Raw genomic sequence first — 16,408 nt, 5'->3', positions numbered from 1 at the left:
GCTGTGGGACCCTGACTTTCCCCCAGCCCAGCTGGAGAAGTGCAGAGGAGAAAATACAAGATATTGTACCTTGAAACCAAGAGCCAACCATTCCTTCTAAGAAAGTGTATTGTGGCTGGGCGGTGGTGGCGCACACCTTTAATCCCAGCACTTGGGAGGCAGAGCCAGGTGGATCTCTGTGAGTTTGAGGCCAGCCTGGTCTACAGAGAGAGATCCAGGACAGGCACCAAAACTACACAGAGAAACCCTGTCTCAAAAAAAAAAAAAAAAAAGTGTATTGTGAACCACAGGTAAGAGAAGCTCAGAAGAGCCAAGGCGGGGTTGGGGGCGTTGGAGACAAACATACCGCACTGAAGGCATGGAGAGGCACACTGAGGAACTTACCAACGTGGGTTTGGTTCTGTATGTTTGGGGGATTAGTCAGATCAAGTTCAAATTTGGTCTGGTGTAGGGGGAAAAACTCTAACTCCTCATTTTTCTTTCTGAATCTTTTTTTCCAAGGTAGCGACTTGGTGTACAACTCTCTCTTCCCCTAGCTGGCCATGTGAAATAAAGCCCTCTACACCTACCATTAAATGACGTTCCTGGAACTCACAGGAAGCCAAGAACCAGTTCCAGGATAGGGCATCCTGACCTCCCCCTGGGAGATTCCTCCTGTGTGTCAACGTCACTGGGCCAAGTGCATGAGGGATTTCACCGAATGCTGTTTTGGATATCACTGTGTTTGTTTGTTTGCTTGTTCTTTTGCTGGACTTTCTATGAACTAGGGTGTACTCTAGAATGTGGGGAAATCTCATCTCATCAAGTCAAAAGGCCTTAACACCAAGCAACGATTCTGCCAACAAGTAGCCCTCCAATTGGAATGTCTCTCTCTCAGATCTCAGTCCTTAGAGCCACTTGGCAGCCCCCCTCTTCATACAAGCTAACTCCCTGCCTGATACATGGACCCAGGAGTTTCTAGAAAAATAACACATTTGCTGTGAAGGATTAAGACAATGTATAAAAGCAAGCATGCCACACACAGTATGCTTTATAGAACACCAAATGCATCTGTTACCATTTTGGCGAGCATCCTTTCAGACAGCTCTTGGTGGGACATATTCTCATTCACACATACATGTAGACAAGTTTTATTGCCATTTGCAAGTTGCCTGTTGCCGTGAACATGACTGTTTACCACATGAGTGAAACTTCTGGCCACATGATGATTCTTACTGTCATAATTAATGGTTCCCACAGATGAATATTTAAATTCCTTTCTGAAATACACATAGAATATTTCTAATAGTGTGTGTGGGGGGGGGTGTATAGATCCACGTGTGTACCTCTGTGCGTGGAGGGCAGGGGATGACACTGGTGTCTTCTACTCACTCTCCATCTTATCTTTTGAGACAGGGACTCTCACTGAACCCAGAGCTCAACAATTGACTAGACTGGCTGGCCAGCTAGCTCTGGGCATTCACCTCCTTCTGCCCCCTCGGCACTAGGGTTACATGCATGCTTGACTATGTCCAACTTGTATATGGGTGCTGGGGACCTGAACTCGGGTACTCATGCTTTGGCAGCAGGCACTTCACACCTCAGCCGTCTCGCCAGATGCAAATATTTCTAATCTTTAACTACCAACAACAATTCCGTGATGGTCAGTTTCTGCGTAGGCTTCTCCCAAAGAAGTTCATTGAAGAATTGTGGTCACAGATGTGGACGTTTTGCATTTTGCTGCACAGTGTCAGCCTGCCTGGGAAAACATGGGGCATGCAGATTATTTATATATTCATAAATACTGCAGGAGAATGCCCACCAGTCATGTTATTCCTAACACTGGAGCCCAAGGCTGGGATGAACAAAGTGCAGTCTGTGGACTGTCCCCACACCGCTGGCATGGGCTGGGAGTGTCTCTCAGTCCCTCATTGCCACCCTCCCATGCTTCCACCTCGCTGTATCATTCCTTCATCCAAATATACTCTGCTTGTCGTGTCCCAGTCTGCACAGTTCTTCTGAGAGCCCCGCCTGTCATGGTCCTGCCTTCAGTTTGTCAAAATCATCTCCCCACTTCTAGGCCACCCAGGTCCCAGGAGAGTCACGGGATGTCTGTCTACCTTAGTCACCACTGGCCTCTTCCCACAGCCCTTGGTTTGTTGTCTCCTAGAGTTCCCAACATTCTCTGTTGTCATTTAGCAATGTGTCCGTCCCACATTTGTCCAGGTTCTGTACCTACAGACTCAACCAATCACAGACTGGGAATACTTGGAACATATACACACATCCATATAGAGCACATAAAGACATGTTTGCCATCATCCCCTAGATAATACAGCACAGCTATTTGCACAGACCCTAGCTTGCATTATATTATAGGTCATTTAGAGAGGTCTGGAGGTATACAGGGGACCCTATTCCATAGGATCAGAGTAAATCCTGTGCCATTTGACAAAGGGACTCAGGTATGCACAGGCTTTGGTGTGTGGAGAAATGGTTAAACCAATCCTCCACAGGTCACGGAGTTACTGTGTTCCTGTTCTGGCTTTCTCCTCTTCCTGAAAACCCTCTGAGGACAGAAACCTGTCTCCTGGGTGTGCACACACTGTAGCAGCTTGTCCTGGTGTTGGGGTAACAATATGTATTCAACGCCTTGTCCTCAGTGATTCCAGAGCCATCAGTGCTCCAAGCAGGCAGGATAGTCTACAGTCTCGGGATCGTGTGATTGTTTTTGGTGGGAGGACATAACACGCTGCGGGTAGACAAGCGCAGTGAATGTGGTTCTGACTCTCTATTAATCATCACCCTCCACATCTCCTCAGCCTTGGCCCTGGAATTTGGGCTGTACTTGATCTAGACTTCACCAGGCCTGGGATGGCTTCCCATGGCTGGTGCCGACTGCTGCATCTAGCATCTAGGATTCCTCTACCAATGAGGGCAGTCACCAAGCTCAAAGGGAAAAGTGATACAGACGTCTTTGTCCACAGAAAGGAAAAAGAAAATCATCAGTAATGGAGCAGAACATGCTTAATTTTTCCCTCAAAGGCATTAAACTGCAGTCAGAAAGCTCTCTGTCATTTCCCAGGCCATGGTGGCAGGAGGACTCTGGAGAAGCCTCAGATGGCATCAGAAATGCTTCTGGGCCTGGACTCTTGAGGGTTAGGAAGCTGTGGGTTGGCAGGACTGCCTGGCACATTGTGCTGGGCTGTGGCCTCCATCTGCTGAGAGTATCCATTGTCCTCTAGCAGCGATAGAGGAAGAGACCCATGGTACCAGCGTGCACTGATTTGTGCACTCTGGCACTCAGACTGCACTGTGTAAATACTGTCCCCTAGTGGGCGTTGATGACAACTCACCCCGAAACCTCAGGCTTCTGCGCTTACAGATGGAAGGGACTTGTCCAACCTCTCTCCTGTGACACAGTTGTGGAAACTGAGGCCAGGTAGAAAAAGGGACCGCCCTAAAGTGATACACTGAATGATAGATTTTGGAGTGAAGTAGAGATCTCAGGTACCAACTGGTCATGTGTGGCATCTCTGGTCTTAGTTACTGAACAGTCTTCTGGGAAATCTACGTTTCCTGAGATCAAAACCCTAGAAAAGGCTCAGAACTAAGTCATTAGGATGATTTTTGTTTTTTATTGTTTTATTTTTTTACATTGAAAATAGATTTTTTCATACATATATTCTGACTTTTAGTGTTTTATTAATGATAAACATTTTAGTGAAAAATTTTGTTGGAATATTTCTAACAAACCACTGATTTGTTCTTCATTCGCAGCTAATTTTTAAATGCTTCCCAGTTCTGCCGAATCCATGGGAATTTTTAAAAAAGATACACATATATGCATATGTCTTAAAATATTTTACTTATAAAAATAGTTGTTCTTTTAAAATTACATGTATTTGTTTAGTTTGTGCAAGTGTGCACATGTGTATGCACGCGCGCACACTGTGTGTGTGTGTGTGTGTGTGTGTGTGTGTATGTGTGTGTGTGTGTTTGATGAGCTCATGTGTAGAGGTCAGAGAACAGCTTGCAGGAATTCATTCTCTCCCTACACCAGGCAGGTCCCAGGGACCAAACTCAGGTCCTCAGGCTCGGTGGCAAAAGCCTTCACCGCTGCGTCATCTCAGTGTCCCACAAACAGCTCTAGATTCCGCTGCTGTCATCGTCGTCTTATATAATTCCTTTTTCCCTTGTCTGCTCTCATATCTAAGAGCCATCGGACAGAGAACCTTTCTTACTGCTTGTCTTCTTCCATCTGGAAACTGTGGGCACCCACTGGTCTGGGGTGCCTTAAGCAGCTCGTGCTTGGCTGTGGTGGTGGCCATTGTGGTGCATGAAAACAACAAACCTTCCTGAAGTCCATTCCCAGATCACTCCTGCTCCTCTTCCTCTTCTGAGGTGAGGTCCCTCGGCTCCTCGGGTGTGTGGGAATCACAGTCCTTTCCGGGTATTTCGTGTTGGGACTCGAATCAAACCAAGCTTCTTCTTACTTTGTCATGAGAAAGTACTGAATAAATAAATGTAGGAAAGTGGAAGGTTGAGACTCAGTGGACTTTGACTCAGTAGACTGTGGACAGTTTCCTCCTTGCTTTCCCTAGGAGGCCAGGCTAATGGTCTGTCATGGTTAGAGTTTCTATTGCTGTGATAAAACACCATGACCAAAGGCAAGGGGTGGGGGGGTAATTTGGCTTATACTTCCACATCTTAGTCCATCACTGAAGGAAGTCAGGGCAGAAACTCAAGCAAGACAGGAACCTGGAGGCAGGAGCTGATGCAGAGGCCACAGAGGCATGCTGCTTACTGGATTGCTCCTCATGGCTTGCTCAGCCTGGATTCCTATAGAACCCAGGATCAGCAGCCCAGGGATGGCACCACTCACCATGGACTGAACTAATCACTAATTTAAAAAAATGCCCTAGAGCCAATTCTTATGGAAGCATTTTTTCATTTGAAGTTCCCTCCTTTCAGATGACTCTAAACTGTGTCAAACTGACATAAAACTAGGCAGCATGTGGTCATGATAGCAACAGGTGTCTTTGATGTACCATCTCTGTGTTTGATTTCTGTGTGACAGTTTCCAGCACACAGTCACACCTAACAACCTCGGCTCCCTGTAAGGTATTTTTACTGTGATATAATCAAGGCTGTCTCAGTCTCATCACTTACCTTGAGGTTGTGGCCTTCATTCCACTTTACAAGACACAAAATTAATCCTCACTCTGTGAGATATAGCCAGTCAAAGCCACATCGTTAATGTGTGGAAGGCTGGAGATTCCAGCCAGGCCCATCTGACCTCACTTCCTCTGCTCTGTGCCTCCCGATGGCACAGTGCATTAGGAAAATCCTGACAGTGCTATGACTTTGATATGGCTTGATCGTGTCTCCCACGACCTCATGTGCTGGAATCTAATGCCCGCTATGAAGACGGTGAGAATTTAATTGGACTGTGGTGCTTTAGAAATGGGGCCTTTAAGAAGGGATGACAGTTAAATGAGTCATTGGGGTAGAACCTCATGACCAAACACTGGTGGCTTTCTAAGATGGGGAGAAGGAGGATATGGACACATGTTCTCTGTCTCTGGTCATGAAATGCCCTGTGCTTGCTCAGGGGTCTAGCAAAAAGGCCATCACCAGACAAGGGCCCTGGCCCTTCCATAACTATGAGCTAAACAAACCTTTTTCCTTCATGAAGTTATCCAGTCTCGGGCTAACACAGGAGAGACTCATTCTTTCCCCTCTCTAGAGTGAGAAATGGGTGGTCAGAGAAGCTGGGGAATTCAGAGGATTCAAACCCAGGCTGCCAGCTGCCACCTCTGTGTTGATTCTGTATTTATTTGGTCTCAGCAAATCTCTCACAGAGGAGGCCACACTTCTAGGCCTCTTTGGGTCTTGCTCAGAGTCATCCTAACCCTGGGAAGGGTTCTGAGTAGGACAGTGGAGCCGAGGTGGGCTTGTGACCTCCACCCACTCCCAGTGAAATGGAGTCTACAGTCTGGTACCATTTGAATTTTCTTCCCTGAGTCTAATTGTGTTTTCTACTTTGAAGCCTGTTTTGTCTGATTTAATATAATTACCTCGGCTTAGTTTTATTTAGTATTTACTTGCTAGATTGTTTTTCCATCTTTGACTTTCAACCTTTCCAAACCTATTAGGCCTTAGATGTATCTTTTATAGACTGGGGACTTGGCTGTTGTCATTTTTTTTTGTTACGTTTTTACTAAAATTAACAAGATTCATTTATGTCACTAGTGGATTTAGCCCATTTCTTCATTCATTAACCCATTTCTGTTCATTTCTGCTGGTGACTTTGTCTCACCTCCCCATTACAATTATTCTATTCGTTCTACTTCAGACGGCTTTCCTGATTCGGAAACTCTAGATGACCAAGTACTGCCAGGGCAGGGGTCAGCCCCAGAACGGCCTCGCTGCCACCTGGTCACTGGAGCACAAGGTGTTCCCTGACTCCCGGAAAGTTCCAGAAGAAACGTCTGATTCTTTTCCTTGGTTTATAACCCTGTGTTTTAGGTATAGTGCTAGACTTGAGAAAGAAAACTGTGTTGCTCTGCTGCGTCGGGCTGGGAACTCAAGAGGAACAGAGCAATGGAGTAAGTGTTTATTATAGAAGTGGCTTTTGTGTGACAAGGGATGGGCAGTCTGAAAATGGCGCTCTGCATGCTGGAGAGGCAGAGAGCATGCTAGCTCCCCAGCCCAGAAGCTCAGCAGTTCCAGTCAGGTGCTGGAGGCCTGGCAGGTCCCTGGAGAGCTCTACAGTGGTGAGTCCCTGTGAAAGGCCCAAAAAGTTGACATGGCGGCATTCACTCAAGCACTCGCTCTCAAATAAGAATAAGATCTACAGGTGAGCGGCTGCCTTCCTCCAACTTCCTCCCATGTGCTGGCTGCCACCGTGTTAGAAGGTGTGTTGCACACACGGGGCTGGTCTCCCCGACTGCAGCACGGACCCACACATCAGGGTCAAACTTCTCTGGCAATGGCGCATGGACCAAGTGAGTTTACCACCCTAAACAGTTGACAAGCAAAGTCAGTCATCACATCTGTCTGTCCTCCTCCTCATTCACTCACTCACTCATTCACATCTGTCTGTCCTTCTCCTCATTCACTCATTTACTCACTCATTCACATATGGAGCAAATATAATTGAGAACCAGATATCTAATAGTGCTTTTATTTATTTATTTATTTTTGGTGGGGTTCTTACCATGAGAGTCCTGCTGTAAAATCTTTGTATTTGGTTTTGGTTGGTTGGTTACTGTGTGGTCATTTTCTAACTTAAGGTCATTTCCATGCTTTGTATCATTTGCTATTACTGGTAATAAATCATACTAAGCATGTCTATTAACTTCTGATGAAAAACTTTGCAGGAAGGTCTTTAGCTATAGATATTATTGTTTTTGTAGGATAGCATTTTACACATAAATTTTGTGTCTTGAAAGGTAATGTAAAAGGTAAAATATGAGAAGTCAATGTCCAAAAGTGAACTCAGGGCCTGGAGAGATGGCTCAGCAGTTAAGAGCACTGATTGCTCTTCCAGAGGACCCAGGTTCAATTCCCAACACTCATATGGCAGCTCAGAACTGTCTATAATTTAGTACCAGGAGACCTGACACCCTTACACAGACACACATGCAGGCAAAACACTAAAGCTCATAAAATAAAAATAAACAAAGGTGAATTCAATTTTATAAGTACTGATAATATGTCCCTGAGCTGGATCCTTCTGCCAGCATAGAACAGAGTTTGAAGGGGCATGGAGCAGAAAACATAGATCTATTAACAAATATAACTTTACATACTGATGAGTTCCATGAGAAACTTTTTTTTTTTTTTTTTTGGTTTTTTTCAAGACAGGGTTTCTCTGTCTAGCTTTGCGCCTTTCCTGGAACTCGCTTTGGAGACCAGGCTGGCCTCGAACTCACAGAGATCCGCCTGCCTCTGCCTCCCAAGTGCTGGGATTAAAGGCGTGCGCCACCACCGCCCGGCTTGAGAAACTTTTTAAATGATAGTGCATACATTGTTTTTTGGACCAGTTTTATCTCAGATCATGACTAAATTTCAGTGTATGGAGCCAGTAGTTTACGATGACATAAACTAAAGTTAGGTAGTGAAATCATCACTGGAACCTTCGAGAGTTAGAGAATGAAACTCTGTGCATCTGTTGAATGTTGGCAAACAGGAAGAGATTACGTATTCTATAGAATTAATAAGTTAGTGTACATACCTTCACTTCTATAAGGAACCTACTAATTGCTTATCCAGTGTTCAACAAATGCGCTGCGGCTATCTAATCTGCTTTTCTTCCAGTTACTGTTCCCCTCACAATGTGTGGGAAAGTCTGTAAGAAGACTAGCTTTGAAGCCAGGCATGGTGGCACATGCCATGTCTAGAGGCTGAAGCTGAAGAGTTGTCACATGCTTCAAGCAAACCTGGGCTACATGGTGAATTCCAGACTAGCCTGGTGTCTGGAGTGAGACCCTACCTCAAAACAACAAAAGCAAAACCAACAGAATAGGCTTGGAGTTGATGCTTGCTCTAATTCCATCTTTGGGAAAACGTCTCAGGCGCAGGACTGTGGAATCAAATAAAGTGCTTGAGAAACTCCACAGGAGACTCTACCATCGTGCCACTAAAAAGTGCCATTATTTCCAACTTCATGTCGCATAAACTATTGATAAATTTTAGTGGTCATGATTTTTATGGGGGTTGGATTTTACATATTTATTTGTAGCTCACCTTTTAAGAAACATTTATATCAATTGCTTACATGTTTATCCATTGTGTTTTCGTACAGTCATTGGCTGGGGAAACCTTTTACATAGGAAAGAAACCATACTTCCTCAGCAAGTTTGCTTATTTTGTCCATATATTCCTGTATTTCACCATCCAGTGTGGGGCTGACCAACCCAATCTGAGGTAGACATCAATTACTGTTTAAGAAATGATCGCTTCCATTCTTATTTTACCAAGAGCTTTTAGCCAAAATGAACAGTGAGTTTATTCATTCTCCTTGGGTAGAGGGACAACTAACTATTATAATTCACTTGAAACTTTTCAATTTGGCCCATTACATAAAGGTGTTTCGTCCTGCTTAAATGCACTGCCTTCATAAAAAACAATTCATGACTTTATTATCAGCTTGATTTCTTTGCTTCTAATGAACTGAGGATTCTGTGCAGTGTTTTCTTTTCAGAATGTTGCTAAATTATTTCTATCATTTAAATATTTAACCCATTTGGAATTTGCTACTTTAAGAGGAACCTAGCTTTGATTTTTAGTGAAAATATTTAGCCCATTGTCCATTTATGTAACCCAACCTTTGAAGAAGACACATTATCAGGGAATAGCATGCATTGAGGATCAGCTTGCATCACCATAATAGCAAACCCCAGATGACTTAAAAAACAGAAACTCACTTCTCAGACTCCTGGAGGCTGGAGGTGGAGTCCAGGGCATCAGCACAGTTGGGTTCTGGTGAGGGCTCCTTTCCTGGCTTGCAGACACTGTCTCCCCATGCTCACAGGGACTCCCTGATGAGTGCAGGTGGACTACACTGTTCTCCACCTTCAGGAAGTCATTAACTTGTAAGGGACTCCTAAAGGCCTTGTATTTCAGGAACGAGATGTATTTGGAAAAACACTATTCAGCCTACAACAATGTGTGGGTCCAGGATACACAGAAAGAGGTAAGCAGATCCCATCACATGTGGCCTGTGCAAAGTCTCTGATTCTCTTCTCTTAGATTCCACACCAGCTCCTCATTCTGGTTGACATACCAGCTAATGTGCTCAGTTATTTACTTGGATATATCGTTTTGAACAATACAATTATTTTGTATTACTATTACTTTTTAACATTAGTTCAGAGTTTAGGACTCATATCAGACAAAGAAGACAAAAATGGTATGTACATCCTCACAAAAGCTAGACTGATTGCATACAGAGGTGCTGCTGGGTAATTTACATAAGTGACATCAGGGTATGGACTTTTTATTTATTATTGTTGTTGTGTATTGTGCACAGATATGGTGCGTGTATTATGAATGCAGGTGTGCACATGCCATGGTCCACATGTAAAAGTCAGAGGACAATTTTCAGGAGCCAGTTCTTTCCTCCCACTGTGGGTTCCTAGATCACAGTGAGATTGTCAGGGTTGTGAGGAAACAGCCTCACAGCTGAGCCACCCCACCAATGCCAAGTTCCTTACTTTTAAAAAAAAATGTGTATCAGTGTTTAGAACTTCAATTTTAGACCTGGAGTTGCAGATGGTTGTGAGCCTCCATGTGGGTGCTGAAAATTGAACCCCAATCCCAGGTCTTCTGGAAGAACAGCCAGTGTTCTTAACCACCGAGCAGTCTCCCCAGCTCCTTTACTCTTAAAGTCAATCCTATGCTATCATTCTACTGCATTTTAGAGTTAATATGAAAGCCACAAAGAGTACGGTGGAGCATTTCACATTAAAATCTGTATCGTTGTATGAAAAATGAACCGAAAGGAAAATACATTTATACCAGGATAATTTTCAGACAAGAGGGCTGGCAAGATGGCTCAGTGGGTAAATGTTCCCGCTGTCAAGTTCTCAAGGAGTCGTGATCTGCTTAAGGGGCCCTCTGGCAGTAGGATCAGGATCCGTCCCTGGTGCATGAGCTGGCTTTCTGGAGCCCACTAACTATAGTGGGATGCCTTGCACAGCCTTGATGCTGGAGGAGAGGTTTGGTCCTGCCTCAACTGAATGTACTAGGCTCTGTAGACTCCCCATGGGAGACCTTGCCTTGTTGGAGGAAGGAATAGGGGGTGGGTTGGGGGGGAGGGAGGAGAAGGGGATCTGTGATTGGTATGTAAAATCAATTTTAAAAATCCTTAATAAAAAAAATAATCTCTCCCCACCAAAAAAAATCGATGAACTGAATTTGCTCCCCTGAACCCACTAGGAAAAAACAGACTGCTACAATGGCCTCTGACTGTCAAATGTGTGCCATGGCATGTGTGTTTCCACACACACACAAATTATTGACAATTTTTAAATACGGCCATAACGCCTATAGTATGACAACTCTGAGCCACATGCAGTTATTTAAATTGAAGTAAAATAAAAATTGAAATTTATTTCTTCCTTTTCGCTAATCACACTTCAAATAGCCAACAACCACATAAGACTGGTAGCTGCTGCATTGAACAGTGGGCATTAAACAATTCCTGACATCACTAGGCATCCACTGTGGCTTGTTTTTTATCTAAACTAACCAGGTTGACTGTCATATCAATATGGCTGAGCTGGGGAAGTGAAGAGTGATGAAGAAAACATGTTGTCTTTCCTGAGACTGACGCCCTCTAACACCATTTCCACTCTAGAAAACGGATGCGTCTTCCTTCCGTGCCTTTTAGGAGCATATTCACCCCCTTCCACTCACACCTTTCTTCTCTCCCCCACCAGCTCGTTCAGGGGTTCCTTGTTTGCCGCTGACTGGCTGCATGTCTTTGAATTTCTAGTGCCAAGCTGACAGAGTTGGCCATCTCTGCTGTTGGAGGTGTGGCTCGGGGATGCTCTCTAGAGAATTTCGGCATTGGCAAAAACGGGGCCGGGCGGGCGGAGGGGGAGGGAGAGCGACAAGCCAAGGGACCCTTGGATGGCCCAGCGCTTGCCTGCCTTTGTTTTCTGCAGGGCTTTGGGCACACACACAGCCACAGTGAGCTGAGCTGGATTCATTCCGTCTTTGCAGTTCCTTTGGTCCTTTCATTTTCTTCACGGGCACATTACAGGAACGCGTTTTAAGATGTTTCTTGCTTGCAAGTTCTGTTCCCGCTGGAGAGTAAAGTGGACCACAGACCGCCTGTCCTGGTGCCCACTTTCCTGACTGTGAGATGGACTGTGCATGCTTGGGGTCCCTGACAGTTGCTCGCCCCTGGATCTCCCAAGATCTCACGGGGACCGTGGCCAGCTTGCTTCCTTTCCCGTCTTTTTGCTTTTGACACATTTCCATGTGACTTGCAAATGCCAGACTGCAAATCACCCAGGGGTTTCTGCATCTGAAGAGAAAGATTCTACTTTTTTCCCCCTAGTATAACTGTAAAGCTGAAAGTAAAATGTGACTGGGGAAAGTAACCCCCAGATGTGTGTTTCCTTTGGTTTGAAATGATTTTGTATTACACATGGTGGATTTTGTAGTTCATCCTGTTCAGCCACAGGCCACCCTAACTACACAGTGAAATTCACAGGCTCACCCAGAGCAGGACCAACATCCCACTCTACCCAAGCCCCAACCGCACTGAGAAGCAGTTTCTGACATTAGTAGGAATGACTGCCATACCTTCGTGACCTGAGTCTGGCTATGAACAAGATAGTTAAGACTGACAGGCTTGTTTTCTTTACTACACTCTGACATGAACAGGGAGCCAGAGAAATTCGTTAGGAAGCTTGAGAAACTGAGAACCTGAACTGAGATGCGATATAGGGTGCTGTCTTACTTAGGTTTATATTGATGTGATAAAACACCATGACCAAAAGCAACTTCAGGAGTCTATTTCCCTTATACTTCTACATCACAGACCATCATCAAAAAGGAACTCAAGGCAGAGACCTAGGGGCAGGAATTAAAGCAGACATCAAGGAGGAGCCGTGCTTACAGGCTTCCTCTCCGTGGCTTGCTCAGCCTGCTTTCTTATAGCACCAAAGACCACCCGACTAAGGGGTGGCACCACCCACAATGGGCTGACCTCTCCCACATCAGTTACTAATTAGGAAAATGGTCCTCAGACTTGCCTCCAGGCCAGTCTTGGGCATTTTCTCGATTAAGATCCCCTCTTCCCATGTATGTCCAGCGGATACGTATGTACCAAGTGGACAAAAAACAACCAGCACAGGGACCATGGTGTTTTACATTCCCTGGGGAGAGGTGAACAAATGTCTCTTCACCTCAGATAAGACACCAATAACAGATCAAATAAACCATTCCACCCAAGTCTACCTTGATGAAACAGTAAGTTTAATCAGGATTCTTACAAGAACACGAATGAAGGCAGTTAGACCTTCTGGACCGTGGACAGCTGTGGCATCTATGGAGATGACTCCCTACGCTGGGGAGGACCAACCACTCACGTTCATATCCATGAGGAGGAAAGTGTCCTTGTGTGACTGTTTTCTTGATTTCTTTTTCAGGTATTACTTGCTCCCATATGGAAATAGAGTTGACTTTTATGTATTTCTTGCCTTCAGGGTTTCTATGTCTAAGACAGCTCATGTATGATGACGTCTTTTGTTTGAGGACTTTCATGTTCCACACCCAACCTCCCTAGCTAGGATTTCTGGTATTAGGTTGAACAGAAATGTCAAGGGGAGACAGTGTTTTATTAGTCCTGATCTTAGAGGAAAACTTCCCAGTTTTTACAGAGGATGATGTTGGCTCTGGCCTCATGACAAATGGGCGTTACTTAGGGTGTGTGTAGCTCAAATGCATTCAAAACAGCTTGTTTGGTGATGGGATATACTATCTAAAAGTCTACTTCCATCTGAGGCACCTTTTGAGAATAACAATAGAGAGCTAATCACACTTGAAATACTTCTTGTTGATTTTTTTGTTTGTTTGTTTGTTTGTTTGTTTTTCAAGACAAGGTTTCCCTGTGTAGCTTTGTGCCTTTCCTGGAACTCACTTGGTAGCCCAGGCTGGCCTTGCACTCACAGAGATCCGCCTGAATCTGCCTCCCGAGTGCTGGGATTAAAGGCATGTGCCACCACCGCCTGGCTCCTCTTGTTGCTTTTTTAAATGGGCCATTTCTGCTGGATTCTCCTGTGCCTGTCCTCTGCCTCACCCTTTTCCTCTCTGAACGATTTTCTGAGTTCCTTCAGGTTCATGGGCAAATGAAGGGGGTGCTGCAGAGAAGCCCTTTCCTCTCCGCGCAGGCCTCCCATCATCAACATGGTATCCGTGTGAGGTGGGTCTGTCGGTTTGCTCCTTCTTTGCTATCAGACACCCTTGCTCAAGTACTCTGTCTGGGGTCTGGTGTGAAAGGTCATTTGGCACTCAGACTGTGAGGAATCTAACTACTATATCCATTGGTCTTGAACTTGGGTAGTATAAATCCTCTAACATTGCCCTCCATCTACGCTGTATTGACTAACAGGAAACTTCTCCATTTTACAATCAGTTTGTCAATATTCACAAGCTAATTTATTAAGATTGTGACTGAGACGACATCACTCTAAAAGGAACTTACATACTGATGATATTGTTTTCCTGTCTGTGAATATAGAAGGTCTCTTCATTTATTTATTCCTTAATGAGGTTTGTGATTTTTTTCTAATCTGTATGCTGTTTCTATTTTCTTATAATTATGCCTAAATTTTATTAAGCGTTTTTGGTTTTCCGAGACAGGGTTTTTCTGTGTAGCTTTGCACCTTTCCTGGAACTCACTTCTCACTTGGTAGCCCAGGCTGGCCTCGAACTCACAGAGATCCACCTGGCTCTGCCTCCCGAGAAGTGTTTTTTTAATGGTTGATATTGTGTAGTTTACATTTCAAATTCCACCCATTCATCACTGATATTTAGGGAATCAGTTGACTTTTACAGATAATCCTTGTGTTTTTCAGTCTTGGGATTATCACTCACTCCAGGGTGGTTCCAGGGATGATTGGTCAATTCCTTTCCATTTCCTGCATAAATGATATGTCACCTCTTAACAACGATGGTTTGCTTTCTTTCCTTTCTTATACCTTTTATTTCCGTTCCTTGTTCTATTGTAGTTACTATTTCCAGTATCTTCTTAAAGGAAGGGTCAAGATGGAAGCTGCCTTTGCCTTCTTCATGATCTTCGTTAAGCTATGAGCTCTCTGTCTTTGAGCATAACTTAAGTTGCAGGTATTTTGTAGACACTCTTTATCTAGTTGAGGAAGTTTCCCTCAAGTCCTAGTTTTACTGAATTTTTTTCATCATAAATGAGCATTAGATTTCAACTGATGTCTTTACCACATCTATTGATACAATCATGTGGTTTTCTTTTTAGCTTATTGATGTGGTGGATTACACAAATTGATTTTCTTTTGAATTAGACCAGTTCTGCATCCTTGCAAAAAATCCTACTTGTTCATGTTGCATAATTATTTTTATTGCTATTGGATTCAACTTCTAACACACTGCTAGGAATTTTTGTGTCTGTGTTTTTAAGAGATACTGGCCTGTGGTTTTCTTTGCCTCTAGGATCTCCAGGCTTTCTATTAGGATAACCCAGTCAACATAGAATGAGATCTAAAGTGTTTCCTCTTCCATCCTCTGAAAAAGATTATGTGAAGTTGATATAAATTTTTCCTTAGATGTATGGTAGACTTCACCAATGACTTCTTTGGGGCTTGTTGTTTTATGTTTTAGATTAACTGTGATTCTTTTGGGGAAAAAGTTTCCATTTTTAAACTATTTTAATATTACATGCAATATATTCCAGTATTTTTTAAATCTTACATAATATTTATGTGTTTTGATAAGCTTATATACTGATTCTGTATTATACATCTATAATGTATAATTCGTTACTTTCAGCTTTCATTACTATTAGGCAGTACTCTCAAATACACAGCTATCTCTAGATGATTAGCCTACTCAGAAGTTTTAAGTACCTTATATTAAAACACAGCAAGATTTGCATTTAAAAATGGAGGTTATTAAACCAAAATGTTTATGATTGTGTTTCTTTGATTCTTCACAAACCACATTTAGTTCTTGCAGCATTTGAACAATGCAGCAAAGATGATGTTATCAAAGGCTTTGTGATAACTCTAGAACTCTAGCCTCTCTGATCGTTTTTTTCAATTTAATCACATTATTAATTTGTGTGCCTGTGTGCATGTGCATGTGTAGGACAGCACACATGTGGAGGTAGAGAATAACTTGTGGTAGTCAGTTCTGTCCTTCCACTGTGTGACTTCCAGGGAACAAGCTCAGATTATCATGCAGTGGTTGGCACCTTTTCATACTGGGCCATCTCACTAGCCCTTCAACAATTTCTTCAATAATGTATTGAGTGGTCCCCATTTTGGCCAAAAATATTCTGGGAAGGGAGATTATTCTGGAGGTGGGTATGAGGCACTCACCTCTCTGATTCTGTTGATTTGAATGAAAAAGGAAGAAACTTTATGGTTTATGAACAAAGGGAGGAAAGCTTACATGATCTGAGATGAGCCTGGAGATTGCCTATATGCAAGCTAATCAAATTCCTTATTCTTTGGATCAATTGCACACCTGACCTTTGCTATAGAAAGTTACCCAATCCTTAGCCGGGCGTTGGTGGCGCACGCCTTTAATCCCAGCACTCGGGAGGCAGAGGCAGGCGGATCTCTGTGAGTTCGAGGCCAGCCTGGGCTACCAAGTGAGCTCCAGGAAAGGCGCAAAGCTACACAGTGAAACCCTGTCTCGAAAAACCAAAAAA

This window comes from Peromyscus leucopus, chromosome 1, assembly GCF_004664715.2.
Source record: "Peromyscus leucopus breed LL Stock chromosome 1, UCI_PerLeu_2.1, whole genome shotgun sequence".
Taxonomy (NCBI): Eukaryota; Metazoa; Chordata; class Mammalia; order Rodentia; family Cricetidae; genus Peromyscus; species Peromyscus leucopus.
The sequence above is the reverse complement of the archived record's forward strand: the minus strand, read 5'-3'. Positions refer to the sequence as shown.